This window comes from Camellia sinensis, chromosome 11 (genome assembly GCF_055761805.1).
Source record: "Camellia sinensis isolate YWXY chromosome 11, ASM5576180v1, whole genome shotgun sequence".
NCBI classification, from domain to species: Eukaryota; Viridiplantae; Streptophyta; class Magnoliopsida; order Ericales; family Theaceae; genus Camellia; species Camellia sinensis.
In genome coordinates this window covers 41,615,889-41,634,378 of record NC_138971.1, presented here as the reverse complement: position 1 = coordinate 41,634,378, position 18,490 = coordinate 41,615,889, and the positions used below count along the sequence as shown (strand labels likewise).

The window sequence follows — 18,490 nt, the reverse complement described above, 5'->3', positions numbered from 1 at the left end:
CGAAGGAATTAGCGACTAAAAAACATTTAGTCGCGAAAAGTAGTACAAAATACCGACTAACGTTTTAGTAGGCAAAAATAACAGGTATTAGCGACGAAAAGAGTGTTAGTCGTTGATGAATGACATTAGCGACTAACATATTAGTCGCCCAAACGGTACATTAATTCAGTTAACTCACATATTTAGCTACTAAAGTTTTTGTCGCCAAAAATTAAAATATCTACGGCGACGAAATTATTAGTCGCCAATAGTGCAACTTCAGCTACTACATGTTTAGTCGGCCATGATTCTTTTATTATGTTTTGGCGACTAAAAACGTTAGTCGCCAAAAGTCTTGTGAGTTTTAGCTACTAAACATTTAGTCGCCATAACTGTTTTCGAGTTGTTTTGGCTACTAAATATTTAGTCGCCAAAAGTCTTGTGAGTTTTAGCTACTAAATATTTAGTCGCCATAACTGTTTTTGATTTGTTTTGGCTACTAAATATTTAGTCGCCAAAAGATTTTTTTTTTTTTCCTTTTTGGCTACCAATTGTTTTGTCACCAAAAGCGTCATTTTATATTATTGTTTTGTTTGTTTCATTTTACTAAATTTCGTCTGAACCTGTATGTATCCACCGCAACCTGTAATACGTATACAACATATATATATTATCACCTATTCCGTAATGCATGTTTCATTTACAACCATGAAACAAATAACAACACCTGCTATATATATTCCAACTACAAATAATAATGTAGACTTATGTACGAACCAACTATATATATTCCAATTACAAATAATAACGTCATACATTCCAAGTACCTTACCAAAACAATGTCCTCTGTACACAACATTTTTACTATACTATGCATTGTAATGACCATTTGACAAGGTATAAATTACTATGGTAATATGTACCACGACAAAAGGTAATCTATATTAATTAATACTAGAGCCATTAATACAAGCTCCAAAAATACTATGTATCCCACCAGAAATTATATGTACGATGCATCCAAATTCCACGGTTCATTGATTCTATACCACCAGAGCATTTAATACAAGCTCCCAAAATACTATGTACTCCGCCAAAAATTATATGTTCGATGCATCCACAGTCCACACAAAAAGTATAGGACGACAAAAAACTTCCCAACTTTGCATAAGTCTGAATTATCTTCCGAGCAAAAAAATAGAAGATCCACATGTCAATGCCAAAAGCCATCTACACAACAAAAATTACACCCATTAGGTCCATTGTAAACAAAAAGTTATAGCCAGCTACAAAACACAAATTGCAATTTAAGTCAATTGTAATTGACATTGTATGTAAATATTGTTTGAATTTAGGAATTTCAAAATAGTTTCTTTACACTTTAAATTGTATTTAAAGTTCAAATAAATTTCCAAGTCCACCCCAAGTCAAGTTCAGTCTAATGTGTAAACATATATATATTTTGTTCATAAATGTACATATATAGAGATGCAGATAGAACATATATATTTGTAAGCTTTTATATTCTTTTAAAAAATTCTAGAGGATTTGTTTAAACATGAATGATTTGGAATTGCATGTGCTCTCAAAATTTGCATTATTAATGAAATTTAAGAATGAAATTTAGTCTTCTAGAACTAAAGCAATCAGGCCAATGTCGTCACCTAACCTGTTGGCATGAACAATTGCCGACTTGAATAAATCTTTTTGTCTTCTCATTCACCATACCTCTTTATAAATCATAAATCCAGTAAGAAACTACTGGGGATAAAAATTATAAGATGTAATTGTTTGTTAGGATTACTTTGAACCTTGAAATCTTGTCCGTAAATAAGTAGTGGATAATTATCAGAATATCTGGTGAGTACAAATGCTATATGATCTGGTGCGTACAAGTGGCTCTGATAATATTCATTCTAACTTATTGCTACTCACAGCAACTAAGGAGACATGGAGACATCATCAAGAGAACTGCTGGAGGATATTTTGTTGTACAGGAAAGGGCTGATGAGACCATGAATCTTGGTGGTGTAAAGGTACCAACCACACTCTCATATCTCTCTCCCCTTTTGAAGTCGTGTTGAATCATGCTGATGCTATACCAAAGGTGTTTGGGCCTCCTATTTTTTTACGAGCGTAGGGTGGTAAACTACCCAAAGAACATTAAACCATTTGACAACAAGATTTCCATTTAAATATCTTTTTATAAGCTTTATGGCATTTTTCACGCCAACTCCCAACGTACACGTGCTAATTACGTCCTGTCTATCCCCACACATCCTAGTTGACATGAGGAAGCTACCCGTGCCATCCCCGCAGTGGTTTGGGGGCTGCTTACAATTTTCGGCCCTCGAAGGCCTTTTTTCGGCTAAGTTTATGAAGTTTTTCACGCCAACTCCCAACGTACACGTGCTAATTACGTCCCGTCTATCCCCATAGGTCCTATTTGACACGAGGAAGCTACCCATGCCATCCCCGCAGTGGTTCGAGGGCTACTCTCAATTTTCGGCCCTCGAAGGCCTTTTTTCGGCTAAGTTTTTGGCCTTTTTCACACCAACTCCCAATGTATACGTCCTAATTATGTCCCATCTGTCCCCACAAGTCCTATTTCACAAGAGAAAGCTACCCGTGCCATCCCCGCAGTGGTTCGGGGGCTGCTTTCAATTTTCGGCCCTCAAAGGCCTTTTTGCGACTAAGTTTATGGCGTTTTTCACAGCAACTCCCAACGTACACATGCTAATTACGTCCCGTCTATCCCCACAGGTCCTATTTGACATGAGGAAGCTACCCGTGCCATCCCCGCAGTGGTTCGGGGGCTGCTTACAATTTTCGGCCCTCGAAGGCCTTTTTTCTGCTAAGTTTATGGCGTTTTTTACGCCAACTCCCAACGTACATGTGGTAATTACGTCCCGTCTATCCCCACAGGTCCTATTTGACACGAGGAAGCTACCCGTGCCATCCCCGCAGTGGTTCGGGGTCTGCTCTCAATTTTCGGCCCTCGAAGGCCTTTTTTCGGCTAAGTTCATGGCATTTTTCACGCCAACTCCCCACGTACACGTGCTAATTACGTCCCGTATGTCCCCACAGGTCCTATTTGACACGAGGAAGCTACCTGTGCCATCCCCGCAGTACGTCGGGGCCTACTCTCAATTTTTGGCCCTCGGAGGCTTTTTTAGGCTAAGTTTTTGGCCTTTTTCACGCCAACTCCCAACGTACACGTGCTAATTACGTCCCGTCTATCCCCACAGGTCCTATTTGACATGAGGAAGCTACTCGTGCCATCCCCGCAGTGGTTCGGGGGCTGCTTTCAAGTTTCGGTCCTCAAAGGCCTTTTTCGGCTAAGTTTATGGCTTTTTTTCACGCCAACTCCCAACGTACATGTGCTAATTACATCCCGTCTGTCCCCACAGGTCCTATTTGACATGAAGAAGCTACCAGTGCCATCCCCACAGTGGTTCGGGGCCTGCTCTCAATTTTCGGCCCTCGAAGGCCTTTTTTCGGCTAAGTTTTTGGCATTTTTCATGCCAACTCCCAACGTACACGTGCTAATTACGTCCCGTCTATCCCCACAGGTCCTATTTGACACGATGAAGCTACCTATGCCATTAATATAGTGATTCGGGGGCTGCTCTCAATTTTCAGTCGTCTTGTGTCTTTTTTCGACTATGCTTTTGGCTTTTTTCATGCCAACTCCTAACGTACGCGTGCTAATTACGTCCCATCTGTCCCCACAAGTCTTATTTGACACGAGGAAGCTACCCATGCCATCCCCGTAGTGGTTCGGGGCCTGCTTTCAATTTTCGGCCCTCAAAGGCCTTTTTTCGGCTAAGTTTATGGCGTTTTTCACAGACGACAACTAAGATAGGATATTAAATGAACTAATTTAATTTTTCCAATATGCCAATAATTGACCCAGAATTATGTTGATTACAACCCAAATAATTTCATGATTAAAATAATTAGAACTCCTAATGCACAATGAGGCTTTCATTAATTTATTTCACGTATATTACCATCCTTTTCACCAATTCCTTTTTGTACCTTACAGTGCTCTCAATTTCCATTATATCTTCACAACTCTTCTCTCTCTCAAACTCATCACTATGAACCAATAATGGCTTGCATGCACTTTAGACCAGTCTAGTTATACTACTTATATTGTACTAAATCAAAATTCATTCCAATTTCACTTGGTTTATTCAATTAGTCTTAAATCTGAAATGACATTCAATTGGATATCATTGCTAATATAGTAACTTGCCTCATATTCATAGGCTCATCATAGCCAATTTGGGAAATCAGATATTTCATTGAAATCATGTAGTTACCTTATGGAAATCAGATTACGGTCATCTGTCTAATGTATCAAAACACCAGGTCGGCTGCTGCAATGTCTACTCACATTATGCCTCAAAACCTATTCGAAGCACATCACAAAAAAAAAATTGCATACCAACTTTAGAAAACAATTCTATGTCTTTATGATCCATATTTTTTGTAGAAGTCGTAGTAGCGTGTCAAGAAAATTCTGTTTACCGAATAGTAGGATGACCATCTGAACCCTGCAAGAAGGTTGTGAGCCGTGACACCACGTCGTTCAGATGATTGAGTTGTACTTGTTGTGCCTCCCGTGCTTTTTTTTCTTCATCGACTTGTTTGCTCAGCTGCTCTCTTTCCCTCATAATTTCCTTCCGATCTCTTTGGCGCTCCTCTTTCTTCTTCAATAGCTCCTCCCGATCTCTTTGGCGCTCCTCATTCTCCTTCAATAGCTCCTCGTGATCTCTTTGGCGCTCCTTTTTCTCCTTCAGCAACGCCTCGTGATCACTTTGATGCTGCTCACGAAGAACCTCTAGTTTCGCTCTCATTGACTCCATACGTTTATTACGTGCTCATGCCGCAGTAGAAGCTGTGGAAGAGGGTTGTGGGCCTATCCCACATCCACGCAAGTAATTTTTTTTTTCCCGAGCACTTGCCTTGATAGTTCCTCGTGGATCAATGGCAACCCCGCATCGGTGGCTACCACTTGTAGATTCACCATATCATCCTGTCATGGCAAAAAAATAATAAAGTCAAGATGGGAGAAGGAATTTAAAACAACTTTATTAATTGATATGCAACACACTTGGTTTCAACATTCAATACTCACATGTAGCTCACCACATTTGGGGTCAATCCAATCTCACGTCTTCTTGGATTTGTGCACTTTCTTATAAAATTCGGAAAAATCTATATCTCCATCCTCATTTGCCTGTTACGTTTGGAAAAATTCCATTGACGAATTAGTACATGGTAATATTCAAAATCAAGAAGAATCAATCCAAATAATTACATTACTAAATTAACTTCTCACTATAAGCGACATTGCTATAGGAAATGATCGCAATCCACTTGTATGATTATAGGGGAGCATACCCCTATTTGCTTTACCAGCCTTAGAGCGTTTCTACAATAATAGAAAAAAAAAAATATAACCCAACATCAATAAGTTTTAGTGAAGAAGTTTTACATATATTAGTGATGAAGTTTTGCATATATTAGTGAAGAAGTTTTACATATTAACACATAAATTCATTTCAATAATGGGGTTTCTAATTAATTTGTTACCAAGTGAGATTCGTCTTTCCAAGCAACATCAATCAGATGTTTCCAGTCCTCCAAGCTCACTCCACTAGGCAGATGACTATAGGGGTCATCAACACCCTTTTCCTCAAGTTTGAGGAACTCTTGCTTTAGATTGTATCTCCAATCCTTGTATAGAAAATATGCCTTCCTATCGAGGATCTGTTGAGCTTGTTCATCATTATCAAAATCATCACCGATAACAAACTTGTCCTACAAACATAGTCAGAGAATTAGTACAATAATTAATTTAACCAATTACAAATTACATAATAAAGACATTATGGAAAGATGAATCTCATACTAGCACCGTTTGGACGACCGCATCTTTGGTACTTTGATCAATTTTTCTCCATGACTTCACGCTCTGAAGAGGGTACAACCGTCTAATTTGAAGGCCCAACTCATTCGTTGCTGGGGTGGCATTCCCTCATGTGATTACGTTCAACACCCGATTGACATAGATGTGTAATTTCTCCCATTTTTTCCTAGCAATTTTTTTCTGCACGCCTTTGTCTAATGTAGGTCCTCGAACATGAGTTGACCTCATTTGCCCTGGTACAAACGGGGAAGGTAGTCAAAATTACAAACATCGGCCATGGACTACAAAAAAAAAAAAAAGTGTTGTTTCCTTGTCCTGTTACTTTTTTTGCTGCCTACTGTCATTGCCAGCTACTGTTTGGCTGCATAAAATTCTTGGTAAATTATGCTACAACTTGGATAAAGTCTTGGTAAATTATGCATAAAGTCTTGGTAAATTCCGTGACGCCACTGTTGTAGCTGATTTGAAGGTTGTGTACCTAATATTTTATTTGTTGTGTAAGTGTCCTTGTTACGTGTAAAGTAATGTTTAGTTTTTTTTTCCTTTCTTTTTATTTGTCTTTATGCAGTTTTCATTGCCTTACTTGATGACTTATGCACCCCCCCCTCCCAAAAAAAAAAAAAACCAAATTTTTTTTTAAACAACTAAATAGTATGCTCTTACCCACTCCACCTGGCTGCGTCTCCTACACCGCTGTTTGTGTATCATCTGGTGGTTGCATCTCATCAGAGAACGTCATCGGGGTGGCAATCTCCTGTGCACATGCTTCAGAGGTTGATAGTACGTTGTCACTTGTTGCTCTCTTCTGTCGCCCCATCTTGATTCTAGGAACCATTGTACCTACATTACGTAACAAACGTACATGAGTAATAAACATCGAATACATTGTAAAGCTTCAAGGAAATCATATATTATTGCACTTTGCAAATACTACCACTAGCCTTCTCATCATTAAGAAATGGCATTATAGGTTACATTGAATTGGTATATTACTGCTCAAATTTACACTGTCAGGATGCTTTCTTATTTTATACGGAGTATAGACAAAAGGCTTTTGGGGCTGGCACTTCATAATTGTATCTCCCTATCTCTTCTATAATCCTATACACGCTTTCATTATCAAAAGGTCTCAAGTTCGATTGCTTCATTTACAATGACGTGAGGCCATGAGGACTACCATTCTTCCCACTTTCAGATTAGAAGAGAACAGGCCCAGAAATGCAGCACCAAGATAGATCAGATCAGGTCCAGAATTGTAGCACCAAGACAGAGCAAAACAGATCAGAACAAAGCAAAACAGAACAGATCAGAGCAAGACAGATCAACACCAGTAGATCAGCATCAGAACAGAAGGTATTCATACTTATCTTATCTCCCTTCCCTCTTTCTCTCTCTTTTAATTGTATTTTTGCTATGGTGGTGATTTGTATATACTTGGCTATTTTTTAATGACACCGAAAATTGATGAATTATGAGCATAGTAGTTCATTTTGAGTAGTCCTTGTTGTTATGTTACCCTTTTATTTTATTTTCAGTATAGAGTTGATTTGTATCATTGTGTCCCTCAGAACGTATTGGCAATAATCACTAAAAATAACTTGAGAACATTTGAATATTCTCTTTTTTGCTCCAGCTGGAGTTGGTTTTGTCCAAACAAAAATGATGCTAGAACTTACAACGCTGTCTAATCTTAAAAAAAAAAAAAAAAACCCAATAAGTATAGAAACCTGAACTGTTGATTTTCCTTATGTTTGCCTAATTATCAATTGTTTCTGAAATATTTTCCTTATGTGACAAGAGATGTGTGTTTAATTTGATCACTAAGCTATAGTGTCGTTTTTGCTACTTTTTTGCATTTATTTTAGGCACAAATCAAGTGAATATGTGAACATAATTGAGTTATGCAGCAAGGTTACAATATTGGAGAATTTGCATATGTATGGGATCTGCTTAAATATGTTGTGATTGAGTAATTCCGAAAGAAGAGCTGACATGAATATGTGAACATTTTTTAAGGATTTGGATCTCCAAACTCTCAAGTTATAATGGTTTAAGTTTGTGAGCTGCTCTGTTTGTTTATGTAGAAATGGTTTGTATATTAGTTGCATTTGCTAGGGATATCATGTAGCTTCTATTGCTCTATTGCTCCCTCATTGACTTGGCGTTGTCAAAATCTCATTGTTTTAATAAAGTTTAGGGGGTTTAGCTAAACCCACCGAGTACAAGTCGTGTCACCCATGTCTTCATAGGATGATTTAAGATCAATTTCCTTGGTGTTTTTTTATTTATGTATGTTAAAGAATTTAGATTTAATTATCTTTAGTGAAGCCATCTTCAACAAATCCAGTTGGAAAGAAGAGACATGATGATGAAAGTTAAATTACAATATAGAGTCATCTACGTCTAACTGTCAACTTGATAAGTTGATTATTTAAGAATGTTGAAGTATTTGAGAAAGTTAGAACTACTACCTTGGTTAAATTTGGCTTAACCAAGTAAAGAATACAACATGTTCCCTTTGTGCTAAAGCTATAGCTTATAGTTCACTTTGGGAAAGAACAATGTTAATCAATGTTAAATGTAATTGACTGATTGTTTATTGAGACCATCTTAGTATTCCATTTTTGCCATTCAATATTATGATTTTTCTGCCTTATCCTTGCTGACCATTTTTCTATCTGTTCCTGTGTTGCAAACAGGCTATAGAATTTGATTGACACCTTGCAAGCAAACTCATCTCTTGTCACATAAGCAAACTCATCTCTACATTTTCCTGTGTTGCAAAAAAATTAAACACATCTCTTGTCACATAAGGAAAAATGATTATGTTGCTTAATGATTTGTATAAATATTTCCTAATTATCAAGTGTTTTCTCATTCTCTCTTATTTTTCTCTATCTCAGAGCTTATAGGCATGATGTATGTAAAGGGTTCCATCTTGTTTTGAAACAAAACCTTAAGAAGGTCACACTAGAATAGAACTTGATGTTGTCCATGGTAAAAGGCAAGGATATCTTAGTTTTCTTCCGAATTTATAGCTACCATTCCAGTTTCCCATCCCATCTTGGCAGAATCTACACCCTGTATATAACTTCTTTGATGATTTGTTTCTTGTCTAGATTAAAATAAATTTGTACATATTTGTCCTTAGTTTCTGATAAGTTCACTGGAATTTGTTTGTTTATCATTACATTTTGATTGGATGTTGTTATCGCCTAACACAATAATGGTGATGCTCCAAGGTCTAAAAATATGGTTTCCATTCACAATTTGTGTACACACAACAGCACAGTAACATTATGGATCAACCTATTTACAGAACATTAAGTGCATGAGATAGTAGATTGAGAGCCATACCCTTTGTCTGAGTCTCTGTTTGGCTATTTCAGTGAATGCAGAATGCAACAAACATATTGTTCGGTCATGCCTGTGACAATAAACATAAAATATCATTGGAATATTCCAATCTAATTTGATAAATAAAATCAGCAGACAAAGGAAAGCTCATATCTACCTTTAGCAATTAAAATGCATTATTATTAAAAGGATGTTAAGAACAGCAGCGAACATGCTCTATTCTTGTCTGATAATGGCACAACGATCTGCCAGCTGACAAATTCCTTCTCCTTTTGAAGCGGAAGAAGTAGTCTTCTGTATCTAAAACATAGGAGACCTGGCACATAAAGATTTCATGATTAGTGACAGTAAGAAAATTGAACATTAGTGACCAACACAACATGAATAACAACCAAACCGATTAACAACCAAACAGCAGCACACAAAACAACAAAACAAGGCCTTACCAGAGTAGCATGAATACATTTAAGCAACCAAGACAACATCCCAACTTAGCCAACCAACCATCCTACCATTAGCTAGCACCTAAGCATAGCAGTCACGCATCAAGCAGCCAAAGTGGACAAAAACAGCAGCGAACTGTCCCAGTCAGCAAACAGAGACAAAGCAGATGTGCAAATTTGGCACAGATTGTGGGAAAATCTGCCGCACAACTGCCCGAATGGAAAATCTGAACTGTGTATGAATTTGATTTTCAATTTTCTACCAAAGTTCATAGATATCATAGAGGAAATTAATTACAATGGTATTAAATTGGGGTCCAAAGAAGAAGAAGAAGAAGAAGAATGAAGACATAATTAGTTTACTCATATTTGAAGCTAATTTACTGAAGAACCAAGATTAGGCATGGAATTCAAATTACAAGGTTCATCAATATTCTTAATTGCCCCCATTACATCAACAAAACAAGCCGAACAAAAGACCAAACTGAGTTAAAACTCTAGGTCCATATCTGTATCAAAATCACTTTCCATCTCATCTTCTTCGTCATCACCCGAGATTGTTAGTTCATCATTGTCATCGCAGATGAAAGCATCATCCATGACACCCTCGGGTTGTACACGTTTATTGGACTGAGAAACTTCCATTGAAATAATTGCAGGTTCAATGTTATCCCGACGTAAAACAACATCATCATCAATAGGCTCAGTTGGTACAACAGTACTAGTTTCATCATCTTGCAACACTTCATCAAATTCTGGCACATCCAGCTCTGGCACATCCCAAATTCGTCGATGTTGAAACTTTTCTACGACTCGTCAATTTGGCCCTAACTTCGTATCAGGAACATAGAAAACTTGTTGAACTTGGCTTGGGAACACAAACGAGTCATCTTTATACCATCGACTTCTTACGTCAACAGTTGTCACATGTGGTTCGACGCGCAAAGTTCGACTACTACCAGTGTTATACCATCCACATTGGAACAAAACAACCCGATGTCCAAACAAATATGTTAGTTCCTACACTTTACAAAGGTAGCTGCAGAACTTTATCAACTGCCCTTGGTGGTCGCCTTCCACTACCAACCCACTATTTTGACACTTACGACGGTTATTACGGTCGATAGTATGGAATCGGACGCCATGACAAATGCATCCCAAATATGTGTTCACTAAGGCATTAGGTCCATTGGCTAATGACCACATCTCATCCGTTGCTTCGAGTGACTTTTGATTTCGCAATTGGTTCATCTACACAAGAAAGTATGTCATGTCAATTCAAACTTAGAATAATTCAATGTCCTTTAAGAAGTCCAAGCATCCTACATGTAAGCATCGGCCTGATCGTCAATATGTTCATATTGAACTATAAGTACATGAAAAAAAGTTCTAACTCGTTGTTATACCTCTCAATAGGATACATCCATCGATATTGGACAGGCCCTCCAAGCCTAGCCTCATAAGGCAAATGAATTGCCAAGTGGACCATCACATCGAAAAAAGCAGGAGGAAAAAACTTTTCAAGCTTACAAAGTATAAGTACAATTTGTTCTTGCAATTTCTCCAAATCAGTCACCCTCAATGTCTTTGAGCACAACTGTTTGAAAAAAGTTCCCAACTCAATCAATGTGGTCCCAATCTCGGTAGGAAGGTATCCTCACATCCCAATGGGAAGAAGTCGTTGTAGAAGGACATGAAAATCATGACTCTTGAGGCCAACTAACTTACCACCATTCGCGGTGACACAATTGGATACATTTGTCGCATAGCCATCAGGGTACTTAATCGATTTCAAGAAATCAGAAAACCCTATTCGTTCTGCCGGGGACAATGTGTACAATGTTGGAGGCTTCTGGAAAGAGCCATTCGCATGCCTTATCAAGTGTAACTCCTTTCGTATTCGCATGTCCTCCAGATCCAAACGTGCTTTGTCGGTGTCCTTGTTCTTGCCATCTATGCTCAATAGTGTCCCAAGCAGATTGTCACGTATATTCTTCTCTATGTGCATGACATCAAGGTTATGTCGAAGCTTAAGTGTTTTCCAATAGGGTAGGTCGAACAAAATGCTTCTTTTTGTCCAGTTCAGAGTTAGATTTTCAGTCCGTTGTCTTTTCTGGTTAGTAGGATGCTTTCCATACGGCCTGTACATCCCCAAATTAATTTGCTGCAGTATTTGTTCTCCTGATAACTCCACAGGTTTGGACCGATTCTCAATTTCACCGTTGAATAGCTTACTTTTTAGCCAATTATGGTTCTCAGGTAAGTACAGCCGAGCACGCATATACCCTATCTTATTTCGCAATTTGTGAGATGATGCATCCATGTTACAATTAGGGCAGGCCAGGTAACCTTTTGTGCTCCAACTAGACAAGGAACCATATGCAGGGAAGTCGTTGATGGTCCACATGACTGCTGCATGCATTGTAAATATTTTGCCGTTTGAGGCATCATGTGTTTGCACACCATGCTCCCGCAGATTAGTTAACTCTTCTACTAATGGTTGCAAGTAAACATTGATGTCCCTTCCAGGTGCAGATCGTGCGGGAATAAGCAATGACATCATGACAAATGGATCTTTCATACACTTCCATGGGGGTAGATTGTAAGGCATTAAGACTACGGGCCACATGCTGTACGATGTACTCATATGTCCGAATGGATTGAAACCATCCGTGGCAAGCCCTAGCCTTACATTCCGAGGATTCGCAGAGAACATAGGATGTAGCCTATCAAAGTCCTTCCATGCCTCACCATCAGCTGGATGTCGCAATACTCCATCGTCCACATGCTTATCTTTGTGCCATCTCATATATGCAGCTGTTTTTTTCGACATGTACAATCTCTTCAACCTCAGTGCCAAAGGAAAGTACCTCAGTATTTTGTGTGGAATTGTTTTACTCTTCTTGTCATTAAACTTGTATCTAGACTCCGTACATGTAGGGCAATTCTCCAATTTGGCCTCATATCCCAAAATAAAGTACAAGCATTCTTGCATGCATGAATGGCCTCATATCCCAAACCCAAATCACATAAGAACTTTTTTGCTTCATAAAGGGTCCATGGAACATTTTCATCACACTTTGGTAGAATGTCTTTGAAAACTTGCATAACCACATCGAAAGATTTGTTGCTCCATTTATTGTACACCTTCACGTGAAGCATCTTAATTACGAAGGACAAGATGGAGAACTTTTCACACTCTGGATATACTTTGCGTTGAGCATCATCGAATAACTTCATGAACTTCAACAAATTGTGCCTCTCCAAACTAGTACATTCTTCGTCGATATGATCATCCATGAGACCACTCATGTAAATCTCTTGTAACATGGTTGGAAGTTCACCCGCATTTTCGTGATTGGTTGTCATTCCAGCTCGGTTGGTTTGAGTATCATCGTTTGGCATAGTAGGATGAGCATGAAACATGGGAACATGTTCCCCGTGGTGGACCCAAGTTCGATAAGAACATGCGATTCCTCTTCGAATCAAGTGCAACTGTACAACATGTCGAGGGAATTTCGTGCCGTTCAAGCAATCAACACAAGGACAACGGATTTCATCTTACGGCCCTAAATTCTTCGTAGCAAACTCAATAAATGACTGAACACCTTGTACATACTCTTTACTTTTTAGCCTATCTATTATCATGATCCAACTCTTGTCCATTATTGGAACAGTACACATCAAGCGAAGATGAACCTGGGAATGGACGACAACTTGGAAAAATACTCTGTAATAGAAGAGAGCTTAAGTAAGTTTAGGGGTTCGATTAGCATTGCTTTTTGAAGTGAACAAAATAGTAATAACAGATCAGGATGTTTTGCCTATTTGTCAATTGCATATGGTTGGCTAATTTCACTACTAACTTGGAATGTATTCACATGCAAATGTGACATACATTCACAATTCTATGTGAAGTCATCTTAGAGGGAGACAAATAAGTGTAACCAAATTTAAAGAGAAATTAAATTTGATATTCAATATAAACTTTCCTTGAATAGATCTCAGCAAATACATTCCGAAAATTAAATTTTATGAAAATCAGATGGGTAAAACAAAAGTAATGAAATTTTAAAGTTTTGAAACATTTAAAAAAAATAAAGTAATTGGTGTATAATATTAACTTCAAATAGACTATTAACCAGAAAACAAAAGTAATGAGACCACTCATGTAAATGTCATGTAAATAGACTACTAACTGCAAATAGTTAAAAAAGTCAGCAAAATCTAATAATCAATTACTAAAATCCAAAATTCAAACCCAACAACTACTACTAATTACATTGTACATTTGGGCTAGAATGTTCGAATGTGATATACTTACATAGATTAGCACCACTTTATGACTTCTCTACTTTCTGATGGCTTTTGTGTTCTTCCAGTAAGGGCATTTTGGTCTACAGTAGAGATGGCTGAAGCCTATTGAGGGCCTAGACAAAAAAAAAAAAAAAAATGTAGTTAGAATATGGTTTAGTGCCTTACATTGGCCATTGCCATTCTATTATTGTCCCCATTCTACACTAACATAGTGCAACTTCTTGTGCAACTTAGATTGTAAAGGTAGGTGCTTTTAGAAGCAACGGTATGGTTGAAAGGCTACAGCTATCCCAGGAGTTCAAAGAGATTAGTTTTCATCTTTTTTCAAAAAAATATGAGTGAAAGGACGACCATGTTCTTTAATCGTCATGTTGACCAGATTACCCTCTATTGTTTCTATGGAGTTCCAAAGGTTTGCAGTAGAAAGATGTGAGAGCATTTAGGCTATTGATTAATCACACTTTCTACTCCTAATTTCGTATGTGTTGGCCACAGATTTCTCAACTGAGGCTGACTTTTAAAGAAATTATTTTCAACTATAGAAAACAACGATAGTGTAAACCTCAAGTTTTTCGTAGTGTGTCTGATCAACAAATAGCAGAATTCCAGTGCACAACTTTAGACAATCTAAATATAAGGACTGTAAAAGGAACCATCTGCCCATTACACACTAAGTAAAGAAAGAGTTAATAGATCAAGGAAAAAGATCGAACCTCAACCAGATTAGCGAAACATAAAAATGTGTGGCAATAATTAGCAAGCTAACATAAATTGTGGGAGAGCAATAATACAGAGCATAGCGCTCAATTCCTTGAGGCTAGTGCTGGTAAGGATCATGTAAATTCCTTGAGGCTACCAATTTAAGTTCGAAGTCTGCAATAAGCGCTATATATATATCCAACATAAATAGTATAATTAGATATAAGTCATGAGTCGAAAACATTTAAGGTGTTTAATAGTAAATTGTGATATTTCAAAGTGTTTGGTTATTTTAAGATGTTTGATATTTGAAGATGTTTGAATTTTGAAAAATGCCTGTAGTTGTCTATGATTTTACTATAGTTTAATAATTTTGAAAGGATATTTTGAAGATACATAAAAAATAGAAAACATGACAATTCTTCACACTTTTATAATAAAATAATAATAATAATAGTTGTAGATATTTCAATACAAATTAACACAAACGAATTTAAAATAAATCAAAATTTATAAATAAAATCAAAATATCCCAACCATTTATCACTGTAATAATTTTTTTCAGTATTGCTACCAATACCAATTGATCATTCCATAAACATAAAACACATTGAAAATCTCAAAATTCTCATTATCAAAATGAGGGACAAATATGTAAATATATTAATAAATAAAAAAAAGGAAAAAAGAAAATCACTTAAGACTTGTGAGTAAATAAATCCAATCAATGACTTGCTGGTAATTATCCTTGAACTCTTAATTCAGTTAGGCACCAAGTTCGACAGGAGAATTCAATTTCAAAGACACATCACAAATGTGTGGGAGAGCAATAATACAGAGCATAGTGCTCAACAATCCCACAATCAAATTTGAAAATGAGACAAAGAGAAAAGATTATAAGCTTTTATAGTTCAGTCCATGCTATTCAGTGTACACATACAAAAAGGCATATCCTCAGACATCATGTACACATACACAAAGAGGACAATTACTATTCACATAATAAACCACAAAAAAAAAAAAAAAAAATAGATAATAATATCATGGCAACTTATTTATACATATAACACCATATTTCAAGCACAGTTTAATGATGAAATTGCAATTTGAGAAGAAAGTTAATATCATATCATATCCTATGAAATGTACATTTACGCATAGTTTAATGATGAAATTGCCATTTAAGTGTTCATTTCAAGCACACTGAGTAAAGAAAGAGTCAATAGATCAGGGAAAAAGATCGAACCTCAACCAGATTAGCGAAAGATAAAAATGTGTGGCAATAATTAGCAAGCTAACATAAATTGTATATTCCAGGGCCTTGTACTAGTTGGCGAAAAGGAGCCAAGATGATTAAGACCAATCACTACTCTGTAATCAATGTATGCTTGATGACAAAGCACATTATTCCACCAGTCACCAGACATTTGAAACCATTATCCTTCCATATCTACTTATATGAAAGGTACATTTACGCTAGAATGTGGGCACACAGATGCCCATAAACTAATGAACTACATTCCCAGTACATGTCCATGCCCACAAACATTTCCGAGATGTTTCAGAAACTCTAATTTAGGCATATGATTATTAATTATAAGCTGAATAATGACGATTAAAGAGCATGGAAAATGAGAATCCAAATCCGAAATGTTCCAAAATCGAGAATCCAAATCCATAATCCAAACATTTCTGAGATGTTCCAAAATCGAGAATCCAAATCCACAATCCGCAATTTGAACCACACCAATTCATGAAATTAGAAAAAGCCCTAAAAGTTTGTTTACGAAATAAATGGAAAATGAAAGGAAAAAAACATGTCAAACCCTACTTGTATCGTGAGAGAAGGGGATGGGAGAGACATCGAGAAACAGATAGAACCAAACAGACCCAGATAGATAGAGAGGGAGAGAGACGACAGACACATACCTGTAATTAGTGGTGGGGATGATTTGCAGTGGTCGTGGTGGCGAGCACCGATGGCCTGCGATGGTAATGATCGTCGGTGGTGAGTAACGGGTTTGGTATGGACTGCTCTGTATGTTGATGTTGGTGTGTGAGACAAAAGAGAACAAAACATTGTGTGTGTGTAATGTATATACTGGGCACCAAAATTAATAATTTTCCCTCTAAAAAAAATTTCGAAGCTTTAGCGACTAAACAACTATTTGTCGCCAAAAAACCCTTACGGTGACAAAAAATTGGTCGCCTAAAGATGTTTTTTTGCTACTAAATTCAAAATTTCGTCGGCAATATTGAATATACAACGACTAACCCAGCTTTGGTCGTCAAAAATTAATCAGAAATATGCCCATTTTTTGGCGACAAAAATGTTTAGTCGCAAAATGAAATTATACGGCGATAAAATCAAATTTTAGTAGCCTAAATTGGTAACAAACAGCGACTACAGGTAAATTTGGTTGCCAATAAGTGTATATGGCGACTAAAATAATTTAGTAGCTAAAAGGTTCGATCAATGCCGACTAAAGCAGGGTTTTAGTCGCTAAATGTGGTGTTTTTGGCGACTAAAAATGGTTTGGTCGCCAATTTTAGTCGCCAAACATGCATTTTCTTGTAGTGATGACTTTATTAGAGACCTTGTAAATTAGAATAATTATAATAAGGTCTTCAATCCATCGATTACATTTTCTACGTGACCAGTCGTGGTCTTGGCTTGTTTGCGCTGATTCTCGAGCGAACTTGGGACACGAGGGATAGATTCTTGGTTAGCCACCCCAAAGAAATCAAATAAAATTTGTTTTAAGCAATATACATATTTTTAGATGTTTATAAAACGTTTATTCGAAAGATATGGTGAAACAAGATTCAAAATATATACTAGACCTCTAAAATTTGTAATTTTAAAATGATAAGTTCAGTTTTTAAAAGATAGAGAAAATAATCAATTAGTCCTAATTTTCTTTAAAAAAATTATTGAGTTCTATCAATTTTTTATTGGTAAAATAATAATACAGTGTGACTGTCAATTTTTTTTAATAACAAATCAATGAGAACGTTTATACACTTTAATAATTAAAATACTATATTTTCCCATGATTTTGTAAATTTTTTTTACTGTCAACACTATACTATTATTCTCTCTTTTTTATTAGCATAATTGAGTTCTATTTTGAATAAAGCACTCTCATAAAGTCTTAGTTTTCCTAACTCCAAGGGATTGGCCTAGTGGGAGCAACTTGGAGCTATGGCTGTGTACTCCTTCCATATCTCATATTCAACTTCAATTAGGTGTTATCAACTTCTTGGAGCCACAACTTTGATTATCAAAAATTCTTAGTTTTGCTACATTTCTCTTATATTATTTGTGACATTTAAGAGAGTCAACATTTAGGAAAATATTTTCTTTTGGGTTTGGATTGTCTCCAATTAGGCATTCTAACTAGATGGTCCAATTTGGCCCATTTTGGATTCGTCTTGATGATCCAAATTGTTGAATATGTAGGGTCGTCGAGTATTTCATTCCTATAAAAAATTACATTGATCAAATATCAATAACCACTTAATCAAATCATATTTGTGTTAACAATTTATTTTTAAAATCATACTTACTATTGATACAAATTTAATTTAATCAAGTGACTATCGATATTCGATTAACGTGATATTTTACAGAGATGAAATACTTGACGAGTCTTATATATTGAACAGTTCAAATCATTGATGTAAAGTCTATGGTGAGCCCACAAAAGTCTAATATCACACTCGAGCGGAGAGGCCACTACCTTTCCTTTAA

At 36.6% G+C, this 18,490-nt stretch overlaps 2 long non-coding RNA genes across 2 annotated transcripts; both read right to left on the bottom strand.

Annotated features, from left to right (window-relative positions):
* Nucleotides 1-4,271: 4,271 nt before the first annotated feature.
* Nucleotides 4,272-5,241, bottom strand: LOC114288237 (uncharacterized). Its single transcript, XR_014345220.1, has 2 exons — nucleotides 5,126-5,241; nucleotides 4,272-5,023 (listed from the first exon to the last, which is right to left on the bottom strand). It is a non-coding gene; the product is annotated as an uncharacterized LOC114288237 (long non-coding RNA).
* A 1,342-nt stretch (nucleotides 5,242-6,583) lies between these two features.
* LOC145803107 (uncharacterized) lies at nucleotides 6,584-16,823 on the bottom strand. The gene is made up of 4 exons (XR_014345219.1): nucleotides 16,666-16,823; nucleotides 14,045-14,150; nucleotides 9,435-9,593; nucleotides 6,584-9,347 (listed from the first exon to the last, which is right to left on the bottom strand). It is a non-coding gene; the product is annotated as an uncharacterized LOC145803107 (long non-coding RNA).
* Between the last annotated feature and the right edge of the window lie 1,667 nt (nucleotides 16,824-18,490).